The 17,119-nt window shown below is 35.5% G+C and overlaps 1 protein-coding gene across 7 annotated transcripts in view; it reads left to right on the top strand.

Moving 5' to 3' along the window:
* PCDH7 (protocadherin 7) overlaps positions 1-17,119 on the top strand; it is a 409,841-nt gene that overhangs the window by 277,558 nt on the left and 115,164 nt on the right. Inside the window, exon 4 of one of the 7 annotated variants that reach the window (XM_057546768.1) lies at positions 6,433-6,449. The exons of the other annotated variants lie outside the window; for them this stretch is intronic. The gene's annotated coding sequence lies outside the window, so the exon portion shown is untranslated. Of the gene's footprint in view, positions 1-6,432; positions 6,450-17,119 lie in introns of those variants that run through there. 7 annotated transcript variants of the gene reach the window in all.

Genomic DNA, 17,119 nt, shown 5'->3' with positions numbered 1-17,119 from the left:
GTACTGTGAATGCCCAAGCGGTTGTTTCCAGTGTGTTTTATAGATTATTGACATAAGTGATATGTCTATCCAATGCAAAAAAGTAACATAAACCATGCGATACTTGGTCTCTATCAGTCAAGAATTGCCTTGCAAATATGTATATGGTAACATATTTTTCAAGCATGACATAGAAAATCCTTGTGTATCCATTAATTCCACCTCTTGCATTAATTCTTCTAAAATCTCAGACTGCCCAGAATCTCTCAACTCACATACATCTTTATTCATGCTTGCATTATATCACTTAATGCATTCTTTTCTAGTAGAGTAAAACTATCAGTATGTGGGTCTTTAATAAAAATAGTCCCCCATCCTATATTATAAATTCTTAAAGATAGTGACAGCATTAGTTTTATCTTTACCCTTCTCAAACTGCCTATACCCTAGTATAATGCCGCATCTATAGGAGGATCTTTAGAAATAGTTAATTGAAGTATAGATTACATGTGTAAGAACAGACTTCAGTTAATACATAAAATGTCAAAATCTAACAAACTTATTTTAGAATCAAATCTATTAATTATGTTCATATGTGCATTCATTAATTTTCACAGATTAATTTTGCAATGTGGTTACGGTTACCAAGATACATACCTCTGGCAACAAAAAGGGTGGGCCTGGAATGGTGGGTGTAATATAATCCATTATATTTTATGCAATTAAACTACTCAAGGCCAGCATTCCACCTGCCATATGTAATGAATTGGTTTCTAAATGTCCAAGAATATTAAATAACACCTATTAAAGGCTGATGTTCAGGTTATTTTTACAGTTTCTAGTTAATGTGCAAAACATGTTTAAATTCCCAGATGACCCAATGAAAATATATACTTTGTGTATCTATAATTGGTAATGCAATATCTACACATTCATGAATATTAGATTACGAGGGTGATATGGGTCTTTAAAACCACTTTAAAGAGAAAGTGTTTTGAGTGAGAAAGAGTTTTGAAACATTCTTTGAGGTTTTTTTTAATAATTCTTTCTGAAAGTTGACTCCTGGTATTTTTACAAGCATATGATTTACTATAGGAGCTTGCAAAGCAAGTAACTGAAAAGACAGATTTTGCTGACAAAACACCATCATTGGTTTTATAAGTCAGGAGAGGAGAAAGGGTCATCATTTAAACCTATGGCTCAGCTATGGGTTGTGCACTGAACAACCCCAGGGGCACCATTTACATGAACTACAATGGAAATAGTGCCATTGGATCCATGCAATGCAGTGGCTTTGGTAGGGGAAGTGGGCAGCTATCATGAATAGTGTTATAGTAAGATGTGGAGGATTTGTTAAGGAAATTATTATTTTGTGGTCTGTTTGTATAAAATTAAATTTTTTAAAAACTGAAATCTATATATAGGATAATTTAGCTGAAGAAACTCTCAAATGAACTATTCCAATACAGTTTCTCAAGGCAAATAGTTGAGTATAAGTGTTGCTTCATAGTGTGTGGGTAAAGGTGTATGTGTGTGTGTGTGTGTGTGTGTGTGTAAGTTTTGTATTCCTTTTGTTTACAATATTGAGGCCTTATAGACAGTGTATGGCTAATAGTTTTACTTAATTAATGTGAGAGTTCATTTAGATAGAAGTGTTTAGAAATGTAGACATGTGGTGTGAGAGAGCAGGCCTAGTTGCTGAACAGACTGTAAAAGCTATCTAAGAAGGAGTTATTGTGAACCTTCTCCTTCTAGGTGTAGTCTGGATCCTGCTAGTTTCCAAAATGCAACTTTTAATTCTATCTTTTGGACTATATTTGACATGAGAGATAATTTATATGACTAATGAAAAATTGAGTTAAGTGATAGTTATTTTTTTAAATGACTTAAATGCATTCTGTTGGTAGAATTATAAGGGCTATAATTTAAGCTCAATGGGGGCAAAGACTTTGTTAGCTGTGTTCATTCATATATAGCAGGTCCCATATATATGAGAATATATAAACAGTTCTTAGCACATACTACATAACGGGCACTCAGATTCACTTATTAACTGAATGAAGATACAAGAAATTAAGTAGGTCATCTTTGCTATTCTGAAATTTATGGTATAAAGATTCATTTAACACATACATGTACTATATACACACATACATATGTGCATATATGTATATATGTATGTGTACATACATAGGTAGACAGATGGATAGACTCAATTAGAAATGGTGAAGGATGCCTATGTAATGCATCTCAGCAGACACCCTACATACATACATACACACACACACACATAAAGTTTTATGTAAATGTATTCATTAAAGTTCAGTACTATACACACACATCACCACCACCACCACCATCACCACCACCGCTACCACCACCATCAAACAACAACAGTTATACAGTTAAAGCAGTGTGGTCTATTTGATTAGTCACCGTAGTGACAGCAATATAGAGAGGAGAAAATTAAAATAGTGCTTAGTTGAAAGTGGGAACAAATAAGGAACTCTTCTAGAGTTGAGGATACATTGATTCCATCCTTGAATATAGGTACAATGTTGAACAATATATAAGACTTGCAATGATGGCAGTACAAAGTGTAATTACTAACACAAGAGACTTTTTATTTCTCACCTCAAATAAATACAATAAAGTTCCTACCCAATAATATTACAGCAATAATACTTTCCATTTACCTGAGTAACTTAAGGCCAGTTTCAACCTTGTTTTACTTAGAAATTAGACAGTTTTAATAATTACAGACTTACAACATCAAAGCATGAAACTTTATTTTTTAACCTTTGGCATTTATGAAAATTTGGAAATCTTAATTAACTTGGTGAAAAGGCTGGCTAAGAAGATTATCAGCATGTGATGATTGACAGGATGATGAAAATTTTCTTCTGCAAAATTCTGATATATTTAGCCTGACTTGAGTTTCTTCCTATATCATCAGTTATCTCAGTTTTATTTTTAGTTTAGCTGAATCAATAAAAGGAAAATATTCACCACTGTACTTTGTGGAAAAAAAATCTGATTAGAAAACAAAGGTAACTGAACCTAGACCAAATTATAATTGTATTACAAGTGTAAGTGAACTAAGTTTGTCGAAGAAAACATTCCTGATCCTATTCAACATTTTTCATCCCTTATACCAATGTTTTCCTCACTGTCCTTCAACTGCATCTTCACTGTCATGTACCTTCCTGCATATAATGACACTATCCTAGCAGTTTTTAATTCAGGACTGAAGTATGATATCTAGCCTTTTCTTTCCCTTAGTCGTTTACAATCTCACAAATACAAGCAAAGCCTTGAAGCTCTGCCCATTGTATTCTGCATTCCTATGAGATTTGAGCTAGAGATTTTGTAAATTAGGTATTCTTTGGTAGAATTAGAAATTTGAGCCAAAATCTGCAGTCACCTGGGACCCTTGCATGAAGGTTCTAAATCTACTGAGAACTTACAGCATCTCATATAGAGCACCTGACACACATTGAGGTAATTCTTTCCTTAGCTATTTGTTTTTGCAACTTGTTTCTCCATGATTTTTATATCCCCTACCCAGTTCATAAAAAGATTAGGATATATTTTGAAGCTAAAATCCATGTTTAAAAAAGTACAACAGGGCTTCCCTGGTGGCGCAGTGGTTGAGAATCTGCCTGCCAATGCAGGGGACACGGGTTCGAGCCCTGGTCTGGGAAGATCCCACATGCCGCGGAGCAACTGGGCCCGCGAGCCACAATTACTGAGCCTGCGCTTCTGGAGCCTGTACTCTGAAACAAGGGAGGTGGCGATAGTGAGAGGCCCGCGCACCGTGATGAAGAGTGGCCCCCGCTTGCCACAACTAGAGAAAGCTCTCGCACAGAAACGAAGACCCAACACAGCCATAAATAAATAAAAATAAATAAATTAAAACAAAACAAAACAAAACAAAACACAGAGGCCCCCCATCACTGCTCATGAAACCATTGTTTAAAAAAAAAAAAAAAAAGTACATCAGAAATGACCAAAAGTCATAGGGAAATAGCTGAATAGCTCTAGTCTAGATTTTTATCCTACATAACTTACAGAGATGAAAATATAGGTCTAGTACTCAGTTAAGACAAAACTGAAGAGAAATCGACACGTTAATTTATACTTAGAATATATAAATCTGTACAACCTTTAGTGAGATAGTTCAAAAATGTGTATTACAGGTAAATATGTATGATTAATGCCCCAACATTCCAGCTTGAGTCATTTATCCCAAGAAGGAGCTAAGTACTCAAATGTATCTACTACAATGTTATCTATTACACTGCTGTGGATAATTGATCAAAAGAGAGATAATGCCTGTATGAGAGCATTGTTAAATAAATTTTACCCATAACATGAAATATCTAATCTTAAAATTTGCTACAGTTGTATTTATTGACAGAAGGAGAGGTTTTAAACAATTAAAAAAGTAGGATCACATTTTATTCATTTAGTCAGCCAAAATGTTTATTGAATTCTACTTTGTATGAAGCCATGTGTTCCATGCCAGGGGATTTAAAAAAAAGACAGAGTTCCTGCCTTCATGGAGCTCACAGTTAAATGGAGGGGACATCTATTAAACACACACACACACACACTCTCTCTTACATAAGTGTGAAACTTTGGCGAGCGCCTGGAAGGATAGTACATGGTGTGTGGTGTGCTGTGCTATAGGGGCCAGAAGCTGGAGGTCCCCAGGAAAGGAGGAAAGAAGGTGGGAGCAGCAGGGGGAATTCTGGAAGGCTATTCATCTAGATTTTAATAGTAGCTCTCTCTGGGCAGTAGGATTTCTGGTAATTTTCACTCTTGAAAATACTTTTGGGGGTATTTAGTGTTTCAGTCGTGAGCACATATCATATTTATTCAATTTTTCATCTTAAAAACAATTTGGCAAATGAAATGGAGTAACTTGTTAATAAAATCAGAGATAACTGCAGCTGTTAATTTTTTTTTAAAAAAAGGAAATGTAACTACACGTAAAAACTATATAAATAGATCCCCAAAGCCCCATTGATACAAACAAAAATAACCTAATTTCTAATCAACATTTCCATTTCAAAATTGTAAAAACTGACCAAAGATCAGCATGAACAGTGCATTCCTGAGAAGATCCAAACACATGTCAAAATTAATGGAATCTCTTGCTGAGGATTCTATCATACAGTGACTGCAAATTTTATAAAAATAGGGCATTTTTATCATTTGAATTTTATTTCAAGGTGTGTGACTGTGTATGTGTGTGTATGTGTGTGTTTGTGTGTATGTCTGATATGAGTAGTTTAGAGAAGCAGCTTTTAACATGTTATGGACAAATCAAGCTCCACTTCAGCAGTAAGCTTGGGAATAATTGCAGTTGTTAAGTAAGACCTCTTAAGCTCTCTCCAGCATCCAGTGCTGTCTTTCAGAACAAGGAAAACAATGAAAGGACAGGGAAATAATCCGGGATAGGTTTACAAAAGAGGTGTGGATTCAGAAGCTAAATTCTTTGCTCTAATGCGGCAGAAGCTGTAACACCCAGCAGTCTTGGTTTAGTAAATTAACAGTAGGATTCTGTCTGCTTTCATGTAAACACAATCCAGGCCTCATTACAGTTGTTCACAGTAACACTAACCATTTGTTTGAGTAATGCAGGGCTGTATATATTCCCACTGTGAAGTCTGTGTTTGACTAGGATTCACATTGATTTCTACCCACTGATTGTGTGCAAAGATTCTCATCCAAATTGATTGTTTTTATTTCTCCCCTCCCTTCTTTACTTTGCCTTCTGAATGATAGAACTCAAGGAAGATATTTGCGTTCTTTGGAAAACATTATCTTTCTATGCTACATTTCAAAATAAAATGACCCATTCGGAAAGTATTGTGAGGAATGTAAAGAGCAACAAATATTTCATGCATATTTATTCAGGCTACACGATAAAATCATGCATGGAAAAAGGAAAAAAATATCTTGATATAAATTGACCAGTTTTGTTTGACAAGAAATGGGCATGAGCAAGGGGTCTCCAATGGCAGAGGCCCAGGGAATTAGATATATTTACCTCCAATTCATTAAGACACTGTCAATTGTTTTCCCAAGTGAGCTCATGCAGCCCCTAGGGATTTGTATAACTAACATATACTAGATTCATCGCAGCTCAGACATAGACTCTTAATTTCCTTGTTTCCTTTTTAGACATTTCTTTGAAGGAATCAACTGTGATCGAAATGGGCTGTGGGAAAAACCTTAATCAAATGAAAGAACTATATACTTTTGAAAAGGCATTTCTGAAGTTTTATTGGTTGGCATAGGTTAATTGTTGTAATAAACAACCCCAGAATTTTAGTAATGTAACTCAATAGACCTTAATGTTTTGCTTATATAATAACTGATTGGTGATGTTCTGGGGGAGACTTTCCATTGGATTCAGAGACACAGGCTCTTTCTATCCTGTAGTTCCAGTTTCCCCCGAGACCTTGGAGTCCTTTCAATTCCTCAAGGAGACAAGGAAAGGAAAAGAAGCATCACCATTTCAAAAAATGGATCAGTTTCTGGAAATGGCAGGTATCTCTACGCCCCACATCACATTAGTCAGACAGTCACATGACTATGTTTAATTTCAAGGGAGGTGGGGAAGTATGGTCTAGTCTGGAGCCATGGAAGAGGAAAAAAATGGTTGGATGAGCATAATTAGCTTCTATCACAGAAGAAACTTCATTGAGAAAGTTACCTATTTTCTTTAGCAAGTAAACACAAAATAAAATCAAAACAGCACCCTTCATCTTTGTGAAATATAACCTTAGTGGTTTTGAAATAATACATGTGCCTTGTATTAGAAAACTTACACATCTTATTTTGCCTAATTGATGTTTAGAGGAGAATCATTTTCATTTAAAGATATGAAATACAGAACATTTCCTTTGAATGACCTTTTATGAAGTGAAAAGGCTCTTTAATAGTTAATAGTAATGAGCTTTTTGATTTTCTGTAGCAACAAACTATGCTTACAGCTGATTGTATGCAGGTGCCCTTTGGGTATTAATAATAATTTTTACAAATCTCATGTGTTCCACGTGGAAAACAACTTCTAGGTTTACTGATAAAGGTATTCTTGGCACTGCAGAGATTTTGTGATTTTGCACAGTTGCTGTCTGATTATTTCTAATGGCAGAGTAGGTAATAACTTGAAAATTCACACTATAAGCTCTAAAATTCTTAATGTTTAGTTTCATTGTACATAATTTTGCTTACTGTATCATTACAACTATTTAAGTAATGAAGCAAAACATTTTCTGAAGCATGGTGGGGAAGTATAAGAATACATTAAGAGTAAATGCGTGACTGAATAGTTTGTATGTTTCTTATGTGGTTGTTTAATAAAAACACATTCTTGGATCAAAGATAGACCACCTAGACGTTTAAAGTGATTTCAGTCTAGATATTTAAACTGTAAATCATATTTATCATCTTGAGAGATAAGTGGAAATTTTAAATTCTCTCCCATTCCTGGGCTTAGTTTTTCCATGGGATGTAACTTGTAAATACTTGATGTATCTCCATTTTGATGAGTATTGATTACAAACTATTATGTGTAAGCTATCACTTTAGGCCTTGAGAGAAATACAGTGTTGAATCAAACTTGCACCTTGCTTTTCAAAAAGCTTACATGTAGCAACTGAAATAATATATAAGCATCATAAGCTGCAGTGCAAAGTAGATATGATAATAAGGAAAATGAAGCTAATAGGTCAGGAGTTAAGAAGAAGGAAAAGGATGAGGAAGATAAAGGAAAAACATTCAAGAGAAAATGTAAGTTTGACGTGATGGAAATGGAAATAAAGTTATCAGGAAAATGATGTCAAGTATCTTTGCTTAGAACAAGAGGCTTGAGTTAGTAAGGTAGAGCAAATGAGAAACAGAAACTGGAAAATGTTTTCAACGGACACTGGAACAAGACTTAGGAAATGTTAGCATGATGTTTCTGAATGTAAGGAGGTAATGGGCTGGCTGGTGAGATCAAGGTGCAACAGCAGAGAGTGAATTCACAAGGATGATGTGGTTGGAAATAGTAGAGACTTTGGCTCCCACATTCAGACTTGATTGTTGGCCGGACCAGAGCTGCTATCGCATGGAAGCTGACCGTGGTTTGAAATGCTCTGGAGGTTATAAAAACAGACCCTGGAACTCAGATGAGGTTCCTGCATGTATTATCTACTTCACTATCCCTATTCTTATCCTGACATCGAAACCTCCCTCTTCTAAGAGAATTGACAGGAGGAGTTTTAGAGTCAGATCAGGATCAAATTCCAGCTGTATCACAAATTAGCAGTATAATTTGACATTTCTTTTTCTCAACCTAAAATAACTCTTAAATAAAACTGAAGAGAATTCCTAATTTGCAGGCCTATTGTTAGGAGTAACTGAAGTAATATGTGTGTGTGCAGGTAAGAACCTAAAACAATATGAGCACAAAGGAGGTCTGGCATAATGACTCATTCCGTTGCTCCCCTACCTTCACGTAAGGGTCAATTTTCTCCTTCTTTTCTTCCTCCCTTCCTTTTATTTGTAATTACAGAAGAATGGTCATGTGTAAAATACATGCTACAGGATTTCTCTGCCTTACATTACAGTATAGCAAAGAAAGACTTTGTGAATCCATAACAACGCTCCTAGGAATAGTATTTAGGATTTAGAAGGAGTTGGATATAAAAAAAATGCTCAGAGATATAAGAGAGAAAGTTCTCAACCCAGGAAGGACAGACAATGCGATAGAAATCAAGGTCAGGGAATGCAGTGAGTCATGGCTTAGGAGAAGCACAGAGAGAGGCTTTGCAGACCTTGATGTCCATTTGGGTGGAAGCATGGATTGATGCTTGTCAGTAAAAAAAACATTAAAACTTTGAAATGCTAATTTCTGCAGTGTCGGTGAATGGCCATTTGATTGAAGAGCGTTCTGTGTTTCAGGAAAGATATACTCCAGAAAAGTGGAGTGGGGTGGAGAACTGTGGAAAATAATATTTTAAGAGTATGCACTTTTTTTTCCAGGGCACTCTACATGTCACTGAATAAAACAGAATTTTCTTTAATCTTAAAAAAAAAAACAAAATTTGCAAGGTAGATATTATTTATATTTCTATTTTCTTTTCTCCATAAGCTTCAGTTTCTACATTTGTTAACAACTAGGATAATGATACCTATGTAATAGGATTACTGAAAAAAAGGAGAGTTGATGACACAAAGCACCTGGTTCAGTGCCTGAAACATATTAGGCTCTCTTCCACAAATGGTACCTCTTATCATTATTCTTGTTATTCCTATTTAAGAAATATAGAATCTGAGTCTCAGGAGGATTTTATAATCTAAGATCATGACATAAATAAATATCAGTCAGTACCAGAATTTAAATATGTTTGAGTACAATGTCTGTACTCTTTCCATCTTATGACATTTATTTTTCACTTCCCTCAAAGCATTTCGTCCTTAAAACTATACACTACAACAATAATACTCAGAGAAAGAATGTGTGTTTTTACTTAATTTCATAGATACTTTAAATATTCTAGTAGGTACTTTGGCTTTCTGTGACTTTTTAAAACTCTTAATTTACTAATATTAAACTCAAGCTACATAATAAATAATTTTACTAAGAAATGTTAATCCTATTAATGATGCTGATAATATGTTGTTCTTTTGGGGGCAGCTTATTGAAATGCACTATTCTGTGCCATTTTTCTCTCAAGAGAAATCCAAGAAAAGTGAAAGGTTAACATGAATTTCATGGAATTTTCAGAGAAATTGCCTCACATATAGGACACATTGCATTTAACATCTTGCATAGCATCTGCCCTTAATGTTCAGCTATGAAAAGCTAAATGAAATGGCTATTAGTGTACAAACAGCATCAGGAGAGTGACTTGTTTCTTAATGTAGTTCTAGTAAGAGTTGGAAGAAATCCCAACTCTGGCGAAGAGTATAAGGATTTGGAAGAATTTTTGTTTGCTTGTCATTCAGCTGAAATGTTTTGAACCCACTTAGCTAGGATTCACAGTGTTGTATTGTTCTTTGAGTACCAAGCAAATCTATGAGATTTGTTTTGAAGTGGCTAATTGATTTCTTAATTATCAGAGGTAGTTAACAGATGAAGAGAAGTAGAAATGTTTCCATTTGCCTATTATTTAATAGAAAATTTCTCTAAAATCTCTATTCATACAATGTAGAGCCCCAGATATGTTTTAAGTTGTTCCTTCCCAAATATATCAAGATCTAGTTTCTCCATTATTTCACATATTCTAAGTCTAGTGAATTTTTTTTTTTTTAATTTTATTTATTTATTTATTTATGGCTGTGCTGGGTGTTCGTTTCTGTGCGAGGGCTTTCTCTATTTGCGGCAAGCGGGGGCCACTCTTCATCGCGGTGCGCGGGCCTCTCACTATCGCGGCCTCTCTTGTTGCGGAGCACACGCTCCAGACGCACAGGCTCAGCAGCCGTGGCTCACGGGCTTAGTTGCTCCGCGGCATGTGGGGTCTTCCCAGACCAGGGCTCGAACCCGTGTCCCCTGCATTAGCAGGCAGACTCTCAACCACTGCGCCACCAGGGAAGCCCAGTCTAGTGAATTTTAATTAATGTTGTGTTCTGGACGGTCAGTCTTTGTAAAGGTGAAACTTAGCAGAATGTATTTTATGGCATCCCCTGAAAATATAAACATTACAAACATCTTTACTAAAATCTTTGTGGAAAATGCTGGAAGTTTTCAGGACATATAGACCAAAAAGGTAATGATGTTTAGCAGATAACATACTAATATCTTTCGACAACCCCTTATGCAGTAAATATGTTTAGAATTTCATACAATTATCATTCTTAGTACATATCAAGTAATTTATCTAGTGCTGTTTTGTGACATGTCTTCCACTGCCATTACTGAAATTCCAAACAGCGTTGAGGTTTCGTTGACTTTGGGATAGCCAGAATACTTGCTAGGATTAGACTTGTATTAATAACTCAGTAATCCCCTTTGACTTTATCCCTTTGTACCAGTCATCTATGAGATTTTTCTTGAGTTCCCTCTAATCCTAGAAATGTTATTTGAATTCTCTTTCTAAGTAGTTTTATTTCCCTCTCCTTTTGTACCTCTCCTGTTGTACCTTTGATGTATTTAAATTTAAACTTCTTGTTTTGATGTGGAAGTGAAGGAACATGAATTCCTGAGTCTATGATCTGAAAGACAACAGCCAGCCTAGCAGCAAGAGAAGTTGAGATAACAACAGTGGGCATCCCAAAATGAGCATGCTGTGAAGACACGTGTTCCTAGTTTTATGAACATATTATGGAGCTGACAGATGCTATGATAAATTTGTATAAAGACATTGTCTGCAGCATAATTTTTATGTATTCCCTTTAAAGCTGTAAGTGTGTGTGTCTGTGAGCAAATATGTATTAGCATACATGCCATTCTGCCTGCCTCATTTACTTTCTTTGGGACACAACATTCTGCCACCTTGGCATCCCACAGAATTAAAAAGTTTCTACACATCACTGATATCTGTAACACCTCTTATTTTCGCCATAGAAAAATATGTTGCATTATTCGGTTTTCCTTTGGGGGAAAAATGTAAAACACACACACAGATACACACACCTGTGTTCTTAGATCTTGGCCTAATGTTGAATGTCTACCACATTAAATACATTCAGTGCTGTCACAGAGCCGAATGGCTTAGTTGATTGGTAATCCGATTAATTAACAAAAGTAATCTGTTTGACAATCTTTTCACCAGGGTTTCTGATGACGGCATTTTGAATAAGCGTTAGAGTAAACAGCTAACGAGTATGTCTAAGCTTTTTTACAAAGCTAATCTAATGCAGTTATTGCACTAGAATCCTCTGCCCAAGTCCCACAGAATGTTCGTGATTTGCCATAAGGAAACCCAGCCCAAGCTTTGCTGACTGTTAAGATAAATGTACCTTTACCAGCCCCAGCTCTTAGTGCCTCTCTGCTAAGTCTTGATGAAGGAGCTAAATTAATCCCCCCAAGGACTCTTTAAATTGCCAGCTGAGCTTCCTTGGAACGTTTTCGCCAACAGGCATTATGTTTTGTGTGAAGGAAATTCTGCTTTGCATTTGATCAAACACCTTGGTTGTTTGATTGTTGATATAGTATCCTACACTATTCTTTTCAAAATTCTGGAAAAAAGCCCTAGATTTACATTTGTATATCTGTATGTGTATATATGTTCATTTATACATGCACAATATTCATATATAGTTATATTTATGTAAGTATATATTTATTAAAATGTATTAAGGGAAACATGGTTCTGTTTGTAGACTCCATTGAAATTGTAGTTTGCAACCTTTTACAATGTGAGCAAACCTGCTTTGTATCAATGCTGGCTACTTTTTATTGGTATTTTATCATCTTGATTCAATTTCATTATAGAAATGCTTGTATTTCCTGTGGAAATTAAATTAGCCAATTGAACTTTAGGTATAGCAATTCTTTTTTATATATGGATGACTTATTAATGGCCATGATCGTTTAATGCCTTTTATAACTTTTAGTTTTAATTTAATTTTTTTTTCTTTTAAAATATGAGAAGTACTGTAGAAAGTTTTCATACTTTCTAGAGTCAAGTCAAATTATTTATTTTATATGATACTGACTTTGAGCAGCTAAATATAATATCCACCAACAGGGCTTTAGTACATTAGGATATATTAAAAACTTGATATGATTTGTAGTGATATAAACATAGGGATATTCTTAGAATGAAAGTGTTTAGGTATGGTCTTTAAAATCCCTGTTTGTATCTTGTTTTGATGTTCATGCAGTACACTGCACTCAAATTTGATTATTTAAATGTGAAAATCTCCTTTAAAACAGAAGGGAATAAGATAAATATTTCACTTCAAAATTATCCAAAATTCAGGATTAATATTAGAGTTATTTAACTAGATGTTTTAATTATAGCCTTACTTAAACTACAGTTTTTCATAATGGGTAAAATATGAGATGAAAAAATTGAGAAATGTGTTAATCTTTCAAAAAGAAACTAAATGCTCATTGTAGAATAATCTGAAGATTTGGGAAGTGTAATATGTACGGAAAAAATAGAAAAAAATCCTTATGTCACAAAACATAACTTACCCCAGTGGTCAGAAGCAACTCCAAACTGGCTGTGTGGCTTTGATTTATTTTTATAGTTGACTATACCCAGAACAGCTAATAAAGCAAGGCTGTAGAAATGTTGTAATTAGGTACAGGTGGCAGTAATTTTCATTGATGATTACAACATTTTATCTTCTACCCCCTGAAAGGCAGCAAATACTAAATATATCTTTGATTTTGAAGGCCTTGTTAATTCATTTTGCTGTAATCATTAGTGTGTTTATGTGACCAGAAAAAAAAACACAAAAAACTACTAGAGCATATTAATGCATCACCAGCAAATTTGCCCAAGTTAAAAGCATGTAAGTCTATTTTTTGTGTGTAGAAATATTATGCCTATTTTAATTAATGCACTATTAACTAATCGTAAAGTAAAAATGGTGGTCTTCTTCTAAAGACTGTGTGTCTCAAATATGAAAACAGGGTCAGAAATGTCCTAGGTATCCAGACGTCTAGGGTAGTTCTCTCCAGATGGGAGTCAATGGAATCTAGAGCAAATTCTTTGGGGTGGATCCCAAGCAGAGCATGAAGACATGATATCTGCAGGCACTGCTGAGGGCCTTAAGGGGATGATACTCCAGCACTATTGGGGAAACATAGCAGTACCTGGGTGTAGCACTAGCAAGCCTGGGCTCCTGCATCTAGAAAGGAAATTAATAGAGAACTTCAAATTCAGACGTATTTGGATTTGCAAATTAGATCTGCCACTCTTAATTCATATTATATCCCAGATGACATGGTTCAGAAATCTAACAAGTGAGTAGAATGCTGGGATGGGGAACCTGGGCAAAATCTGGAAACCCCAGGCAGGCGGATAGGCTTATAATGAAGGTCTGATACCAAATACCAGGGCCCTAAGCTCTAGGCTGGGGTTCAAGCATAAGAACTTGATCCCTAAGGGTCATATATTAGTAGAGACAGACCTTGGTGGCTAGGTGGTTAATGAGCATAAAAAAAGAGAAACAAAGACTAATGCAAAAGTAGTTTTAAAATAAAACAAAGCAAAGAAAAAACTCATTACACTGGGGGCTAAGTTCTACTAAGTCTTGAAAAAATGTCCAATTTTCTAATCATGAATGAATCAGCTCCCTGAAGAACCCAATGCTGAGCTGCCAACTGTGAATTCAGTACCTCTGACTATGATTGAGAGAATAAGCTAAGTCTGGGTTGTGTGTGTGTGTGATGGGGTGTTCAAGATCACCGGTTTTATTTGAGTGTCCTGTAGGTCCCAGCCTTGTCACATCATCTCAGCCATCCTTCACTGTATCCTCAAATTGTTTTGCCTTCCTTAGGGCCTCACCCTGGAGCTAGAGAACTCATGAGCACTCATCCTTCACTTGTGTCAACTTCAAGAGGCAAAGGGCTAAAAGCATCACTCTACCAGCCCACCTCATTTTTTTCAAAGACTTGCCTGACCATTGATTTTCCATTTGACTCAAAATTTCATTCATTCTGTTAGTCTTCCCTTTTAGGCCTTAATTGGCAATCTAGTTCTAGGATGTTATGCTTTCTCACAAATAATAGAGCAAGACATGTAATTATTTGCTCTACTATCTATAATAACACAAAGTTTTGTATTTAAGAATCCTATCCAAACACTAACAAGGCTTAACCACAGACTTGGAAAGAAAAAAGAGAGAAAGACGGAAAGAAAAAAACAGTTTAAGTTTGTTATTCGAATTATTTGTCTTCAGGCTGAGAGCCAAGTTACATTTTTTATCCACATATTTTAAAAAAATCATAATTGGCATAATTTTATCTTATTTTAAGTTGTTAGTGCCTAGAAAAGAACAATGGAAAAAAAATGACTGTGAAAGTTTCAGTGAGTTCTAATTACTTATGGCTTAGCAGCAGTAATTGAAAAGCTAACTTGTTTAGTAATGAACTTTTTTTTTTTTTTTTTAAATTTTATTTATTTATTTATTTATGGCTGTGTTGGGTCTTCGTTTCTGTGCGAGGGCTTTCTCTAGTTGTGGCAAGTGGGGACCACTCTTCATCGCGGTGCGCGGGCCTCTCACTATCGTGGCCTCTCTTGTTGCGGAGCACAGGCTCCAGACGCGCAGGCTCAGTAATTGTGGCTCACGGGCCCAGCTGCACCGCGGCATGTGGGATCTTCCCAGACCAGGGCTCGAACCCGTGTCCCCTGCATTGGCAGGCAGATTCTCAACCACTGCGCCACCAGGGAAGCCCCAGTAATGAACTTTATCTGCAGAGAGAAAAGACAAAAAGACCATTACTGAATTCAACAGCAAAGACTTACTCTCAAATTTTAAACAATAAAAGGGAGTAGAACTTGCCTGTATCATGCTTCAGATTGATTAATATTAATCATGGCTTGCATTTTCAAAATATATAGCACAAACAGTGATGTAGAGGCTAAAAATATGGTGATGATAGTAATATTGACTGTCATATAACAAATATTTGTCACTTTCTGAGGAAATAAGAGGTGTGTCTTGGGATAAAGCCCTCTTGGAGACACCAAGGAAGAAAATGCATGATTCCAGCATTAAACCAGATTTCATAGTGGCATAGATAAGATTTGGCCATAAATACTTATAATAAAGAAGAATGGGGTTGTTTGAATATGATACAAGTGATTAGTAGCATGAGGAGGATGTAAAGATTATATTTGTTCTATGTCTGAAAGGAGAATGATGGTTAAGATTTAATCAAGTATATATGAAGAGATTAAAGAGTGATTTTTAACAGGAGGCAATTTGAACTTGCATCCCCTTCCCCCTACCTCCAGGAGACATTTGGCAATGTCTGGAGACATTTTTATTTGTCACAACTTGGGGAATGAAGCTGGCATTTAGTGAGTAGAGGTCAAGGATGCTGCTAAACATCCTATAATTTACAAGATCCACAAGAGAAGTAGGCTAAGAGGCTACTGGAAGAGTGTAGTGGAAAGAATATATTCATTTTACTGTTTATTCATCATCTATTTTTGCTGGATGAATAAAATATTTTTGATAAATAGAGGTCGTTCTCTAAAGATGTTTTTGTAGAGAGAAGATGTAACCCTGACGTAAGGATAAATAAGAAAGAAGCCATATCTTTTGAATTAGAATTCTCAGAGAAGAATAAACTTTGCCAGTGGACAATGATAGAGAAAAAGCTAATCATGAGTCCAAAAACTAGGGATAAAGAGTTGAGTAATCTGAAAGAGTTAAGAGGGTAGACATGACAAATCCAAAGGTCATGAGCTTGGGGGTGAAAAGATGGTTTCTGCTGCCTTGTCTAAATGAATATAATTCTAAGACACCCAACACTTCTGAAGAGTTAGCACCATTCTTAGATGAATCTAGAGAACCAAGAGGAGATGGACAAATTGCAGCAATTTTAGGATGTAGAACGTGGAGAATCTACTACTTGTATTATTTTATTTTAAATAAGCTGTTTTTTTGTATGTTTTAATGAATAAATTCTATGCATATACAAATACACTGGTGTGTAATGTTGAATTCATTCAGGCCTTGTGTCAGAACTCCAATTATACCTACCTGAATGTATTCCTATAACCACGGGTCGCAACTCATCCCTGTTCAGCCAAGTGAGATGAGCATAGTCTAACAAGTATCTGAGGACTGGCCTCAATCCATAGAAAGTGATGGGAAGATGGAAATTCAGTTACTTTTTGGAGGGTCATTTTCTCATCTTTTTTGCTTTCTCTGCTTTCCCAGATATTATAGTGGCTGCCACAGAGCTAAATTGTTATGTAATCCCCAGATGTGGCCCTGCTTTGCCTGCATATTCTTTATGTGTTTTTACCTCTAAGGAAAAGTATATATACAGTTCACATTTTGCAGATAACACTTTATAGTTTTATAGGTTTCAATCTAAAAATGCAACTGAAGTAAGTTTAAAAATGAGTACAAAAGAAATCTATCATCAGTACAACTGTGAAAATAGAAATGTTTATTGGAATAAAGAGGGAAAAAATAAAAGACAACCCGCCACAAGAATAATCCA

Source organism: Balaenoptera acutorostrata, chromosome 5, assembly GCF_949987535.1.
Source record: "Balaenoptera acutorostrata chromosome 5, mBalAcu1.1, whole genome shotgun sequence".
Classification (NCBI taxonomy): domain Eukaryota; kingdom Metazoa; phylum Chordata; class Mammalia; order Artiodactyla; family Balaenopteridae; genus Balaenoptera; species Balaenoptera acutorostrata.
The sequence above is the reverse complement of the archived record's forward strand: the minus strand, read 5'-3'. Positions and strand labels throughout refer to the sequence as shown.